Raw genomic sequence first — 15,685 nt, 5'->3', positions numbered from 1 at the left:
CTGCTCCTTGAACAATCCCCACATCTCATTAGTGTTCTTCTCTTGAAGCCTGTTTTTCCAATCCACACATCCTAAGTCATGCCTCACTGCATCATAATTTCCCTGCCCCCAGCTATAACTCTTGCCCTGCGGCGCACACTTATCCCTCTCCATTACTAAAGTAAAAGTCACCGAGTTGTGGTCACTGTCCCCGAAGTGCTCACCTACCTCCAAGTCTAACACCTGGCCTGGTTCATTACCTAGAACCAAATCCAGTATAGCCTCACCTCTTGTTGGCCTGTCTACATATTGTGTCAGGAAACCCTCCTGCACACATTGGACAAACACCGACCCATCTAATGAACTCGAGCTATAGCTCTGCCAGTCAATATCTGGGAAGTTAAAGTCCCCCATAACAACCACCCTGCTACCTTCACTCTTTTCCTGAATCATCCTCGCAATATTATCCTCTACTTCTCTAGGACTATTAGGAGGCCTGTAGAAAACACCTAACAGGGTGACCTCACCTTTCCTATTTCTAACCTCAGCCCAAACTACCTCAGATGGCAAGTCCTCTTCCATCGTCCATTCCACTGCTGTAATACTATCTTTGACAAGTAATGCCACACCTCCCCCTTTTTTACCCCCATGTCTGATCCTACTAAAACATTTAAACCCTGGAACCTGCAACAGCCATTCTTGCCCCTGTTCTACCCACGTCTCTGTAATGGCCACAACATCGAAGTCCCAGGTACCAACCCACGCTGCAAGTTCACCTACCTTATTTCTTATACTTCTGGCATTGAAGTATACACACTTCAATCCACCCTTCTGTTTACAGGCACCCTCCTTCGAGATCGCTGCATTATTCATAACCTCCCTACACTCAAGGTCCTGTACCCTAAAGCTACAGTCCAGGTTCCCATGCCCCGGCAGAGTTAGTTTAAACCCTCCCAAAGAGCACTAGCAAACCTCCCCCCAAGGATACTGGTGCCCCTCAGGTTCAGGTGTAGACCATCCTTTTTATAGATGCTGCACTTTGAGAAAGCAAATCTTAGCAGGACTTGTACACCTACTGGTAAGGTCCTAGGGAGTGTTGCTGAACAAAGAGATCTTGGAATGCAGGTTCATAGCTCCTTGAAAGTGGAGTCGCAGATAGATATGTTAGTGAAGAAGGCGTTTGGTATGCTTGCCTTTATTGGTCAGAGCATTGTGTATTGGAGTTGGCGGGGTCATGGCTGTACAGGACATTAGTTTGGCTACTTTTGGAATACTGCATTCAGTTTTGGTCTCCCTCCTATAGGGAGAATGTTGTTAAGTTTGAAAAGATCCAGAAAAGATTTACAAGGATGTTGCCAGGGTTGGAAGGTTTGAACTATAGGGAGAGGCTGAACAGGCTGGGGCTGTTTTCCCTGGAGCGTTAGAGGCTGAGGGGTGACCTCAGTGAGGGTTATAAAATCATGAGGAGCATGGAGGGGGTAAATAGACAATTTTTTTTTCCCCCCAGGATAGAAGAGTCCAAAGCTAGAGGACATAGACTGGATTCCCTACAGTGTGGAAACAGGCCCTTCAGCCCAACCAGTCCACACCAACCCTCCGAAGAATAACCCAGCCAGACCCATTTCCCTCTGACTAATGCACCTAACACTATGGGCAATTTAGCATGGCCAATTCATCTAACCTGCACATCTTGGAACTGTGGGAGGAAACCGGAGCACCCAGAGGAAACCCACACAGACACGAAGAGAATGTGCAAACTCCACACAGACAGTCACCCAAGGTGGGAATCGAACCCGGGTTTCCTGGCGCTATGAGGCAGCAGTGCTAACCACTGAGCCACCGTGATTTAAGGTGAGAGGTGAAAGATTTAATAGGGAATTGAGGGTCAACTTTTTCCCCCAGAGGGTGGCGTGTGTATGGAATGAGCTGCCACAGGAAGTGGTGGAGGCTGGTACAAATACAACACTTGGGGGTCGTCACTGATGATGTGACCTAGCCAGGTAATGAAACGTCTGGATATCAAACCTACAGCTCAGCGAGCAAACCTACACCCTAAACAATTACAACACTTAAAAGGCATTTCGATGGGTATATGAACAAGAAGGGTTTAAAGGGATATGGGCCAACTGCTGGCAAATGAGAGTAGATTAAATTAGGATATCTGGTCAGCAGGGACAAGTTGGACCGAAGGGTCTATTTCCATGCTGTACAATTCTACGACTCTAAGCAGGAAAATTAAAAAGCAGATTAAATCAAGGTTTTTAAAAATCACAAAGGAATTTTAATAAGGCAGAACAGTTCCTGGGACAGAAGGAGCATTAATCACAGGATCCAAGATTTAAAGAAACAAAGAGAAGATGAAGAGATTTTCTTTCCAAATACAGTGGGTTTGTTATGTTCTGCAAGGTAAAAGATTTCACTGCTCGTTGGATGCTGCCTGAACTGCTGTGCTCTTCCAGCACCACTGATCCGGAATTGTTATGTTCTGCAGTCCATTGCCCGTAAAAATGGAATAGCAGATTCATGTGGAAAAGGTAATAATTGGAGATTTATGAGGAAGGAGTCAGGGACTAACTGAAGAGTTTGTCCTGTAATCCAGGACAGAGTGCACCAAGTGGGCTGCTTCTGCTCTACGACTCTTCAGTTGGTTCAGGGTGTATATTTGAAATAACTCCATCCATTGTGTTTTCTGAGTTCTGCTGCAGAAATGACCCTGGAGAATGACTGCCATCAGTCGTTGCTGGAGCCACGCTCAGTGCATTTGAATGGAGCCGAGCCCATCTGTGATAACTGTGCTTCAAAAACAAGGAAGTGGAGAGTGTGTTGCTGGAAATGCACAGCAGATCAGGCAGCATCCGAGGAGCAGGGGAGTCAACGTTTCGGGCATAAGCTCTTCATCAGGAATGAGGCTTGATGAAGAGCTTATGCCCGAAACGTTGAATCTCCTGCTCCTCGGATGCTGCCTCACCTGCTGTGCTTTTCCAGCACAACGCTCTTTGACTCTGATCTCCAGCATCTGCAGTCCTCACTTTCTACCCATAGATCAGAACAGCACAGGAATAGGCCCCTCGGCCCACCATGATTTTGCTGACCATGATGCCATTCTAAACTAAGTCCATCAGCCTGCATATGCTCCAGATCCTTCCATTCCCTGCCTGTTCATCTGTCTGTCTAAATGCCTTTTAAACACTGCTATTCCTACCACTTCCCCTGGCAGCCTGTTCCAGGCACCTACAACCTCCTGTGTAAAAAAACTTGCCTCACACATCTTTAAACTTCCCCCCCCCCCTCACTTTGAACCTATGCCCCTTCATAGTTGACACTTCCACCTTAGGAAGAAGACTCCACCTTATCCATGCCACTCATAATTTGATAGACTTCAATCTCTGACGCTCTCACAAAAACCATCCAAGTTTGTCCAATCTCTCCTCTTCGCTAATACACTCCAATCCAAGCAACATTCTGGTCAACCCCTATCACACCCTCTCCAAAGTCTCAACAGTCTTCCTATAGTGTGGACACAGAACTGCACACAATACTTTAAATGGCCTAACTAAAAATGTTTTATGCAGCTGCAACATGACTTGCCAATTTTTAAACTCAATGACCCAACTGATGAAGGCAATCATGCCATATGCCTTCTTTACCATGTTATCCACTCACGTTGTCACTTTCAGGGAGCTATGGACTTGCACCCGAAGATCCCTCTGTATATCAATGTTCCTAAGGGACACTTGCTGTATAATTTCCTCTTGTGTTGACCTCCCAAAATGCACTGCCACACACTTAAACTCCACCTACCTTTCCTCCACCCAACTTTCCAACTGATCTATACCCTGCCACATCCTTTGACAATCTTCCTCACTGTCCACAACGCCATCAATTTTTGTGTCATCTGAACACGTACTAAGTTATTAACTTACTAAATAGACCACTGACATTTTGATCCAAATCATTTATATATTATTACAAACAAATAGGTCCCAGCACTGGTCCTTGTGGAACACCACTGGGCACAATCCTCCAGCCAGAAAAACACCCCTCCACAACTACCCTCTGTCTTCTGTTATCAAGCCAATTTTATATCCAGCTTATCAACTCACCATGGGTTCCATACGACTTCACATTCTGGACCAGTCTATCATGAATGACCTTGTCAAATGCTTTAGAAAAGCTCATGCAGACAACATCCACAGCCTTACCCTCCTCATTCATTGCCACCAATTGCTTGAAAAATTCAAACCGATTTTCAAGATAAGACCTCCCAGCTCAAAGCCATTTTAACTATCCATCATAGGTCCGTTATTTTTCCAAATGTGAGTAAATCCTGTAGGGTAAAAAATGAGGTCTGCAGATGCTGGAGATCACAGCTGAAAATGTGTTGCTGGTTAAAGCACAGCAGGTCAGGCAGCATCTAAGGAACAGGAAATTCGACCTTTCAGAAGGGCTTATACCCGAAACGTCGAATTTCCTGTTCCTTGGATGCTGCCTGACCTGCTGTGCTTTAACCAGCAACACATTTTCAGCTGAGTAAATCCTGTCCCTAAAACGCGACTGCAATAATTTGCCCTGTCGCTGATGTCAGGCTCGCTGGCCTGTAATTTCCTGGATTGCCCGTGTTACCAAACAAAGGAACAACATTGGCTATTCTCCAGTCTTCTGGGACCTTACCTAAGGCCAAGGTGGATACAAAAATCTCTGTCAAGGTCCCCGCAATCTCCTCTCTTGCCTCCCTCAGTATCCTGGGATAGATCCCATCAGGCCCTGGGGACTTTTCTACCTTACTGTTTTTCAAGACACCCAACACCACTTTCTTCTTAATATCAGACATACAGTAGCCTGGAATATCAATATAACTCTCCCTAATCTTACCAATTCCTAAACCTTACATATGCTTCCTTTTCCTTTTTGACTAATTTTCAAAATCTCTTGTCATTCCATGATTCCTGAATCTTGCCGTTCCTTATCTTTCATCCTCTCAGGAACATGCTCATCCTGAGCTCTGATCAACCGGCCTTTAAAAGGCTCCCACAAATCTTCAAACAGCCGCCCCAATCTAATTTCTCAAGTTCCTGCCTAGTCCTGTTGTCATTGGCCTTACCCCCAACTTAGCACTTGCACCCAAGGACCAGTCTTATCCTTATCCACAATTATCTTAAAACTTATAGAATTATGGTCACTGTTCCCAAAATGTTCCTCCACTGACACTTCAATCACCTGGCCAGGCCCATTCCCCAGTACAAGGTCTAGTATGGCCCTTTCCTTAGTTGGACAAAAGTGAGGACTGCAGATGTTGGAGATTAGAGTCAAGAGTGTGGTGCTGGAAAAGCACAGCAGGTCAGGCAGCATCTTAGTTGGACTATCTACAAGAAATGTTCCTGGATTCACCTAAAAAATTCTGCCCTATCTAAGCCCCTGGCACCAAATGAGTCCCAATTACTGTTGGGGAAGTTGAAGTCACCCACTCGTTGTTTTTACCCCTTCCATGATCTGCTTACATATATACTCTCTATCACCCACTGGCTAATGGGAGACCTATGGTCTAACCCCATCAATAGTGACTGTACCTTTCCTATCCCTGAGCTCTACCCACAGGCCTCGTTGAATGTCCTCTCTCAGTACAGCTGTGACATTCTCCTTAATCAGTCATGCAACTCCCCCGTCCCTTCCTTCCAGCTCTGAAACATCTAAACTCTGAGCTGCCCTTCTCTCAACCAGGTTTCTGTAATGGCTACGTCATTGTAGTCCCAGGTACTAATCCAGGCTCGAGGCTCATCTGCTTCATCTGTCATACTCTGCATCAAAATAAATATACTTCATACCCCGCCTTGTGCTGCTGCCTTCAATAACCTGGCCCTGCCTGTTCTTCTTAATGGGCTTACTTGACTAAACCTCTACCTTCTCTTCAATCACTGCACATGCTGAGTTACTGCCCTGGTTCCCAACCCCCGTGCCACAATAGTTTAAAGCTTCCTGAGTGGCACTAGTGAAAGCTACCCTGCCACAATATTGGTGTCATGTCTTTGGTTCAATTACTTTTCTATATACTCCCTCTCTATTCTTACACCTCTGTTGGAATTGGACCCCTTTGTTCAAAGTTTGTGAGAAGGGTTGTAGCTCAGGCGCTCATTGTTGTGGTTCTGTTCGCCGAGCTGGGAATTTGTGTTGTTTCATCCCCTGTCTAGGTGACATCCTCAGTGCTTGGGAGCCTCCTGTGAAGCGCTTCAATGATGTTTATAGTGGTTTCTCTCTGCCGCTTCTGGTTGTCAGTTCCAGCTGTCCGTTGCGGTGGTCAGTATATTGGGTCCAGGTCGATGTGCTTATTGATTGAATCTGTGGATGAGTGCCATGCCTCTAGGAATTCCCTGGCTGTTCTCTGTTTGGCTTGTCCTTTAATAGTAGTGTTGTCCCAGTCGAACTCATGTTGCTTGAGATCTGCTTGTGTGGCTACTAAGGATAGCTGGTCGTGTCGTTTCATGGCTAGATGGTGTTCATGGATGCGGATCGTTAGCTGTCTTCCTGTTTGTCCTATATAGTGTTTTGTGCAGTCCTTGCATGGGATTTTGTACACTACATTGGTTTTGCTCATGCTGGGTATTGGGTCCTTTGTCCTGGTGAGTTGTTGTCTGAGAGTGACTGTTGGTTTGTGTGTTGTTATGAGTCTTAGTGGTCGCAGTAGTCTGGCTGTCAGTTCGGAAATGCTCTTGATGTATGGTAGTGTGGCTAGTCCTTAGGGTTGTGGTATGTCCTCATTCCGTTGTCTTTCCCTTAGGCATCTGTTGATGAAATTGCGGGGGTATCCGTTTTTGACGAATACATTGTATAGATGTTCTTCTTCCTCTTTTTGCAGTTCTGGTGTACTGCAGTGTGTTGTGGCCCTTTTGAATAGTGTCTTGATGCAACTTCTTTTGTGTGTGTTCGGGTGGTTGCTTTCGTAGTTCAGGATTTGGTCTGTGTGTGTGGCTTTTGGTTTGGTTTTTGAATGTGATGTGTGTTGTGACATCCCACTCAGACCCATCGTATCACTACCAGGGACACCATCACACAAACTGGCTAAAGAACTACAGCAGAAACTGAAACACCTGATCAGCGAATCCAGACACTCTATACGGTCAACACAGGAATTCTTGGACATCATCAGAAATATACACATAGACAAGGAAGAAACTATGGTCTCATTCGATGTAATGGCACTGTTCACCTCTATCGACAAAACCCTAGCCAGAGAAACAATAGCCAACCTGCTGGACATACAGAACAGACAACAAGACGGGGAACCTATCAACAAAGACTGCATACTCAAACTACTGGACCTGTGCCTCACAACACACATCACATTCAACAACCAGATATACGAACAAATCAACGGCACACCCATGGGCTCACCTATCTCTGGACTCATAGCAGAAGCTGTAATGCAAAGATTCGAACAAACAGTCTTACCGCAAATTCAACCCAAACTCTGGGTCAGATATGTGGATGACACCTTTGTAATCATTAAAAACACAGAAATAGAGAACACACACCGGATCATCAACGCCACACTCACAGGAATCCGATTCACTAGAGAGGAAGAAAAGGACAACCAACTCCCATTCCTAGACGTGATGGTACAGAGAACACCGAACGGAGAATTCACCACAAAGATATACAGGAAAGCCTCACAGACAGACCAAGTCCTAAACTACGAAAGCAACCACCCCAACACACACAAAAGAAGTTGCATCAAGACACTGTTCAAAAGGGCCACAACACACTGCAGCACACCAGAACTGCAAAAAGAGAAAGAAGATTACCTATACAATGTATTCGCCAAAAACGGATACCCGCACAATTTCATCAACAGATGCCTAAGTAAAAGACAACGGAATAAGGACATGCCACAACCCAAAGGACTAGCTACGTTACCATACATCAAGAACATTTCTGAACTGACAGCCAGACTACTGCGACCACTAGGACTCATAACAGCACACAAACCAACAGTCACTCTCAGACAACAACTCACCAGGACAAAGGACCCGATACCCAGCATGAGCAAAACCAATATAGTGTACAAAATCTCATGCAAGGACTGTACAAAACACTACATAGGACAAACAGGAAGACAGCTAACGATCCGCATCCATGAACACCAACTAGCCACGAAATGACACGACCAGCTCTCCTTAGTAGCCACACTGGGACAACACTACTATTATAGGACAAGCCAAACAGAGAACAGCCAGGGAATTCCTAGAGGCATGGCACTCATCCACAGATTCAATCAATAAGCACATCAACCTGGACCCAATATACCGACCACTGCAGCAGACAGCTGGAACTGACAACCGGAAGCGGCAGAGACAAACCACTACAAATGCTGGAGGAAACAACACAGAAGTGCTTCACAGGAGGCTCCCAAGCACTGAGGATGTCACCTAGACAGGGGACGAAACGTCTGCAACACAAAATCCCAGCTTGGCGAACTGGACCCCTTTGTTTTACATTGCCTGTCCAAACTCACCACTTCAAACCCGTGTGTGTTAAATTTCATTGGCCATGTGTCTGACAATTCTACCAGCCTGCCTACATCCTCCTGAAGTCTTTACTACCCTCACAGTTCAGGGTAGTGACATTATCTCCAAGTTCTTGTGTCATCTTTAAATTGTACTCTGCACGTCCATTAATATTGGTCATTCGTAGAAAAGCAGTTGTCGTTTTACTGGGAAACTCCATATTAAACCTTCGTCCATTTTGAGAGACAAACCAGCCTCACACCTTGGACGGTTTAAGTGATAGGGAGAGGTTGAATAGGCCGGGGCTGTTTTCCCTGCAACTTCTTTTGTGTGTGTTGGGGTGGTTGCTTTCGTAGTTTAGGACTTGGTCTGTCTGTGAGGCTTTCCTGTTCTCTGACTGTGTCGGAGGATGAGGGGTGACCTCATGGAGGTTTATAAAATCATAAGGGGCATGGATAGGGTAAATAGACAAAGTCTTTTCCCTGGGATAGGGAACTAGAGTGCACAGGTTTAAGGTGAGAGGGGAAAGATTTAAAAGGGACCTAAGGGGCACCTTTTTCACGCAGAGAGTGGTGCGTGTATGGAATGAGCTGCCAGAGGAAGTGGTGGAGGCTGGTACAATTACAGCATTTAAAAGGCATCTGGACGGGTATGTGAAAAGGGAAGGGTTTAGAGGGATATGGGCCAAATGCTGGCAATTGGGACTAGATTGGGTTAGGTATCTGGGCAGCCAGACCGAAGGGTCTGTTTCCGTGCTGTACATCACTAACAAGTAAAAAGGGCTGGGGATGTTGTGAAACAGCACAGATGCTGCCAGTGCTGCTGAGTTTCTCTGTTGTGAAATGTTGTTTATACGTCACCACTACTTCTCTGTCTCCTCTCAATCAACTGATTTTGCATCAAACCGGCTACTGTTCCTTTCCTCCCACGTGTTTCTGCCATCGACTGCCAAGTCTGTTTGTGACTGTTCAGCAAATTGCTTTTGACAATCCATGTACAACGTGAAAACAACCTCACCAAGAAAATACCACTTCAACTAAACAGGACTCACCTGGAGCTAACCCACGCCGGCTTCCTCTCATTCATCTGCACTCATGCAAGCAATTTACTTTTCCAGATTAGCAATGCTAAAGCTTTCCCACCAGCAAGGTTAAACCAACTGGCTCAATATAATCAGATGGCAAACACAACCAAACACAGGTAGGTAGGAATCAGGAGAAGATTCTTTATCTTCTGAGAGTCCAACACCAGAGGGCACTGTGTTTTAAAATTAGGATTTGGAGATGTCAGCGTTGGACTGGGGTGGACAAAGTTAAAAATCACGCAACACCAGGTTATAATCCAACAGGTTCATTTGGAAGCACTAGCTTTCGGAGCGCTGCTCCTTCATCAGGTGGTTGTGTGGATGAAGGAGCGTCGCTCCGAAAGCTAGTGCTTCCAATTAAACCTGTTGGTCTCTAACCTGGTGTTGTGTGATTTTTAACTGTAAAATTAGGATCCTTCCTTCAGGACAAAGATGAGGAGAAATGGTCTCTCGCAGAGATTGAGATCGTGGGCATCGCTGGCTGGCCCAGCATTTATTGCCCGTCCCTAGTTGCCCCTTGAGAAGGTGGGGGTGAGCTGCCTTCGTGAACTGCTGCATTTCACCTGCTGTAAGATGACCCACAATGCCCTTAAGGAGGGAATTCCAGGATTTTGACCCAGCGACAGTGAGGAAACGGCAATGTATTTCCAAGTCAGGATGATGAAGGACTTGGAGGGGAATTTGCAAGTGGTGGTGTTCCCATGTATCTGCTGCCCTTGTCCTTCTAGATGGAATGTGCTGTCTAATGATCTTTAGTGAATTTCTGCAGTGCATCTTGTAGATAGTACACTCTGCTGCTACTGAGCCATCGGTGATGGAGGGAGTGGATGTTTGTGGATATAGTGCCAATCAAGTGAGCTGCCTTGTCCTGGATGGTGTCAAAGCCCTTGAGTCCTGACTTGTGGCTTGTCGATGATGGACAGACTTTGGGGAGTCAAGTGGTGAGTGACTGACTCATTTGTGATTTTGTAACTCTCTGCCTCAGAGGGTGGTGGCGGCGAATATTTCTAAGCCTGAAGTGGGTACATTCTTGTGAGACAAGGGAATCAAAGAGGTACGTGGGAAATTTTAAACACAAACAGCCCATGATCTTGGTGAATGACTACTGAATAGTCTACTTTGGGTCCTGATTGTGTATACTGAGGGAGTACAGCATTGCCTGACGTGCCATCTTCCAGACATGGCAATAAGGACATTGTCGCATTAAGTGGACATTAGAAATCACAATGGGGCAATTGAGCGGAAATCAAACCTGTTGGGAGAGGGACTTTGGATGGGAGTGGGCTTAGGGCAGGTCATCTGGGCAAAGATCAAGCCAAAAATCAGACCCCCGTCTCTAACATCCCAGGATCTGTAGCCTCTTGACGGAGACAGTTTGAGATTCTCCTAATTTCACTCTTGAACAGTCAATACTGAGGCTTCCTTGTTCTGAATATCCCCAAGGAAGGAGTTTCTGGTTAAACAATCAAATCTGAGCTTCTCAAAGATCTTGATCTGATCACTGTCAAACAGTCCATTACAGTCAAGCCAGAGCAGAGTGACTTCAGACAATTACAATTCCAGCATTTCCTTTCGTTTTCCATATCCACCCACAACCAGGACGGTTAATTCACTGTCAAACACTGGCACGTGAGAAGTTCAAATAACTCTTTTCTTCAACTTTCAAGTGGTTCCTTCACACTATTTCTATCGTCACTCTAATTTTCGCAAAAGTACCAGTTGTGGTGAGAAAGTGGAAGTAAACCCATTGAGAATTCTGATGTCCCTCCCTGCACCTCTCTCAGAAATACTTCCAGGGTAATGCAATGAGGAACGGCAGCTGAAGCAGAATGAGTCAGAAACTCTCTCTCTCTCTCTCTCTCTCTCTCTCTCGGTTCAGTGCAGAGACAGCACAGACTGTATGGAACTCATTGCCACATAGGGCTGTGGAGGCCAAGTCACTGAGTGTACAATAGTCCCCCAGAGCCGCTGGAGATGCCTTCCAAGATCCACCACCGGAAGCCTGAAACATCCTCCTGGTCCTGAAACGTTCCCTATAATATGTTTGGACCATGGTAAACCGCGGAAACCAGACCCATGGATACAGGGGTCAGCCTGTATTTAAGACCAAGAAAGGTTCTTAATTAAGAAAGGGATCAAGGGCTCTTCATGAGGAAGGGGATCAAGGGCTCTTCGTGAGGAAGGGGATCAAGGGCTCTTCATGAGGAAGGGGATCAAGGGCTCTTCGTGAGGAAGGGGATCAAGGGCTCTTCATGAGGAAGGGGATCAAGGGCTCTTCATGAGGAAGGGGATCAAGGGCTCTTCGTGAGGAAGGGGATCAAGGGCTCTTCGTGAGGAAGGGGATCAAGGGCTCTTCGTGAGGAAGGGGATCAAGGGCTCTTCATGAGGAAGGGGATCAAGGGCTCTTCATGAGGAAGGGGATCAAGGGAGCAATGGGAGTTGAGAAGCACAGCAGCCATGGTTGAATGGCTGAGCAGACTCAGTGCATCTATTCCTTTCAGTGTGGAAGCAGGCCATTCAGCCCATTGACCCTCCAAAGACCATCCCACCCGGACCCATCCCCCCAACATTATTCCCTGTAATCCTGCATTTCTCGTGGTTAACCCACCTAGCCTGCACAATTTAGCATGGCCAATTCACCTGACCTGCCCATCTTTGGACTGTGGGAGGAAACCCACGCAGACACGGGGAGAACATGCAAACTCCACGCAATCACCCGAGGGTGGATTTGAACCTTGACCCCCTGGTGCTGAGAGGCAGTGGTGCTAACCACTGAGCCACTCCTATACCTTCTGGTCTTATGCAGAGGGGGTGCTGCACTAAGGGAGGACAGCGCAGAAGATGCATAACAGCAAGGGAGGGGAGAGCTGAGGGACAGCTGCTTGGTCAGAGCCAAGGCTTTTAACCAGGAATCTCAGGCGGAGATGTGGTATGGACCAGTGCTATGTGAGAGAAGTGTAAAGGCACCTCACAGTATCCCATCAATCTTTACCCAGGAAGAGATTCATTTTGATGAGATCATTAGCTCATTGCAAGTTACTCTCCTTCAGTACAGGTGACAAGATTACAATGGCCTCTGAAACACTTTACAATTCACTCAACTAATGACACCAAGCATGGACAGGGCTGTGAGGGGACTGACCACAGAGTGGGACAGGGCTGTGAGGGGACTGACCACAGGGTGGGACAGGGCTGTGAGGGGACTGACCACAGAGTGGGACAGGGCTGTGAGGGGACTGACCACAGGGTGGGACAGGCTTGTGAGGGGTGTGACCACAGTTTGGGACAGGGCTGTGAGGGGAGTGACCACAGGGTGGGACAGGGCTGTGAGGGGACTGACCACAGTTTGGGACAGGACTGTGAGGGGAGTGACCACAGAGTGGGACAGGGCTGTGAGGGGAGTGACCACAGGGTGGGACAGGACTGTGAGGGGTGTGACCACAGTTTGAGACAGGGCTGTGAGGGGAGTGACCACAGAGTGGGACAGGACTGTGAGGGGAGTGACCACAGGGTGGGACAGGGCTGTGAGGGGACTGACCACAGAGTGGGACAGGGCTGTGAGGGGAGTGACCACAGGTGGAACAGGGCTGTGAGGGGAGTGACCACAGGGTGGGACAGGACTGTGAGGGGACTGACCACAGGGTGGGACAGGGCTGTGAGGGGAGTGACCACAGGGTGGGACAGGGCTGTGAGGGGACTGACCACACTTTGGAACAGGGGATGGTAAAGTCGGGAATGGCCAGCTGTTCAGTTCCAGTCCAACGTGGCGATAAAGTGCAGAAGGAGCAGTAAGGAAAGAGTTTCTCAGAGCTGCCTGAACTGCTGATCATTGTAAAGTTGTCAGGAGAAACCCACCTGCAGAGGAATGCTACCTCCCCTGGAGTCGGTCGCTCATCTCCCAGAGATCCCCGATCAGCAGCTTCCCTCGGCACAGCCTCTGGCTTATGAACATTTCCTGTTTGGATTGACCTTTTTTTAAAACAGTCCCCACCCAGAACAAACCCGAGAGTTAAAGTGAAAGTAAGCCAGGCCGGGGAGCAGCTGTCAGGCACAAACCAACACAGCAAATCTCACACCGAGCCAGGCTGCCAGGGTTAGGGGTTCCACCAGACACCCACAAACATACACACCCACCCCCTCACACAGACACACACCCTCACAGAGACATACAATCCCACACACACACAACCCCCTCACAGAGACACACAACCCCACACACTCACACACACACCCACCCCCTCACACAGACACACACCCTCACAGAGACATACAACCCCACACACACACACAACCCCCTCACAGAGACACACCCCCTCACAGAGACATACAATCCCACACACACACCCACCCCCTCACACAGACACACACCCTCACAGAGACATACAACCCCACACACACACCCACCCCCTCACACAGACACACCCCCTCACAGAGACATACAACCCCACACACACACCCTCACAGAGACATACAACCCCACACACACACACAACCCCCTCACAGAGACACACACCCTCACAGAGACATACAACCCCACACACACACACACACAACCTCCCCACACAGACACACACCCTCACAGAGACATACAACCCCACACATACACACAACCCCCTCACAGAGACACACAACCCCACACACTCATACACACACACACAACACAGCAAATCCCACACCGAGCCAGGCTGTCAGGGTTAGGGGTTCTACCAGACACCCTCAAACACACACACCCTCACAGAGACACACAGCCCCACACACTCACACACACACACAACCCCCTCACAGAGACAAACACACCTTCACAGAGACACACAACCCCACAAACTCATACACACACACACAACACAGCAAATCCCACACCGAACCAGGCTGTCAGGGTTAGGGGTTCCACCAGACACCCTCAAACACACACACCCTCACAGAGACACACAACCCCACACACTCATACACACACACACAACACAGCAAATCCCACACCGAGCCAGGCTGTCAGGGTTAGGGGTTCCACCAGACACCCTCAAACACACACACCCTCACAGAGACACACAGCCCCACACACAGACACACACCCTCACACAGACACACAGGCTCACAGAGACCCACAACCCCACACACACACAACCCCCTCACACAGACACACACCCTCATAGAGACACACAGCCCCCTCACAGAGACACACAACCCCCTCACAGAGACACACCCTCACAGAGACACACAGCCCCACACACAGACACACAACCCCCTCACACAGACACACACCCTCACAGAGACACACAACCCCACACAGACACACACCCTCACAGAGACACACAACCCCACACACTCACACCCTCACACAAACCCCTCACACAGATACACATCCTCACACAGACACACAACTCTCCACACACGCACACACACACTCTCACAGAGACACAACCCCACATACACACACACCCTCACACAGACACACAACCCCACACACACACCCACAGACACACAAGCCCCCAGACACCCCCTCGCACAGACACACAACCCCACACGCGCTCTCACATGAACACACAACCCACCCCCACACACATGCACACACACTCTCACGCAGACACACACAGACACACAAACAGATCACACACCCTCCCACAGACACACAACCCCACGCACACACACATATCCTAAACCCCCCACAAACCCCCTCAACCCCCACACACACCCTCACACAGTCACACAAACCCCTACACAGACACTCACACAGACACACACACCCCACACACACATTCACGTGGACACAGAATCCCTCACACACCATCATTCACACAGACACACAACCCTTCACACACTCTCACACGGACACACAACACCCCACACATGTCCTCACACAGACACAGCTCCTCACACCAACACACAACCACTCACACATCCCCCTCACACTGACACACAACCCCCACACACACACACCCTCGCACTGACACACTACCCCCCCATACACACATCCTCACACAGACACACACAACCCCAAACAGGCACTCCCTCACACAGACACGCACACCCTCACACAGACACACAGACACACACATCTTCACACAGACACACAATCCCCCACACACACCCTCCCACAGACACACAATCCCCCACACACACACACCCT

The 15,685-nt window shown here is 48.2% G+C and overlaps 1 protein-coding gene across 2 annotated transcripts in view; it reads right to left on the bottom strand.

Annotated features, from left to right (window-relative positions):
* The window catches only part of LOC132830753 (CSC1-like protein 2), a 77,231-nt gene extending 63,729 nt beyond the window's left edge, over window positions 1–13,502 (bottom strand). Inside the window, exon 1 of one of the 2 annotated variants that reach the window (XM_060848594.1) lies at window positions 13,417–13,502. The gene's annotated coding sequence lies outside the window, so the exon portion shown is untranslated. The remainder of the gene's footprint in view (window positions 1–13,416) is intronic. The other variant, XM_060848601.1, reaches the window with a different exon arrangement.
* Window positions 13,503–15,685: the final 2,183 nt, after the last annotated feature.

The sequence above is a fragment of the Hemiscyllium ocellatum genome, chromosome 3 (genome assembly GCF_020745735.1).
Source record: "Hemiscyllium ocellatum isolate sHemOce1 chromosome 3, sHemOce1.pat.X.cur, whole genome shotgun sequence".
Taxonomy (NCBI): Eukaryota; Metazoa; Chordata; class Chondrichthyes; order Orectolobiformes; family Hemiscylliidae; genus Hemiscyllium; species Hemiscyllium ocellatum.
Note: the sequence above shows the minus strand (reverse complement) of the source record. Positions and strands in the feature narration are given on the sequence as shown.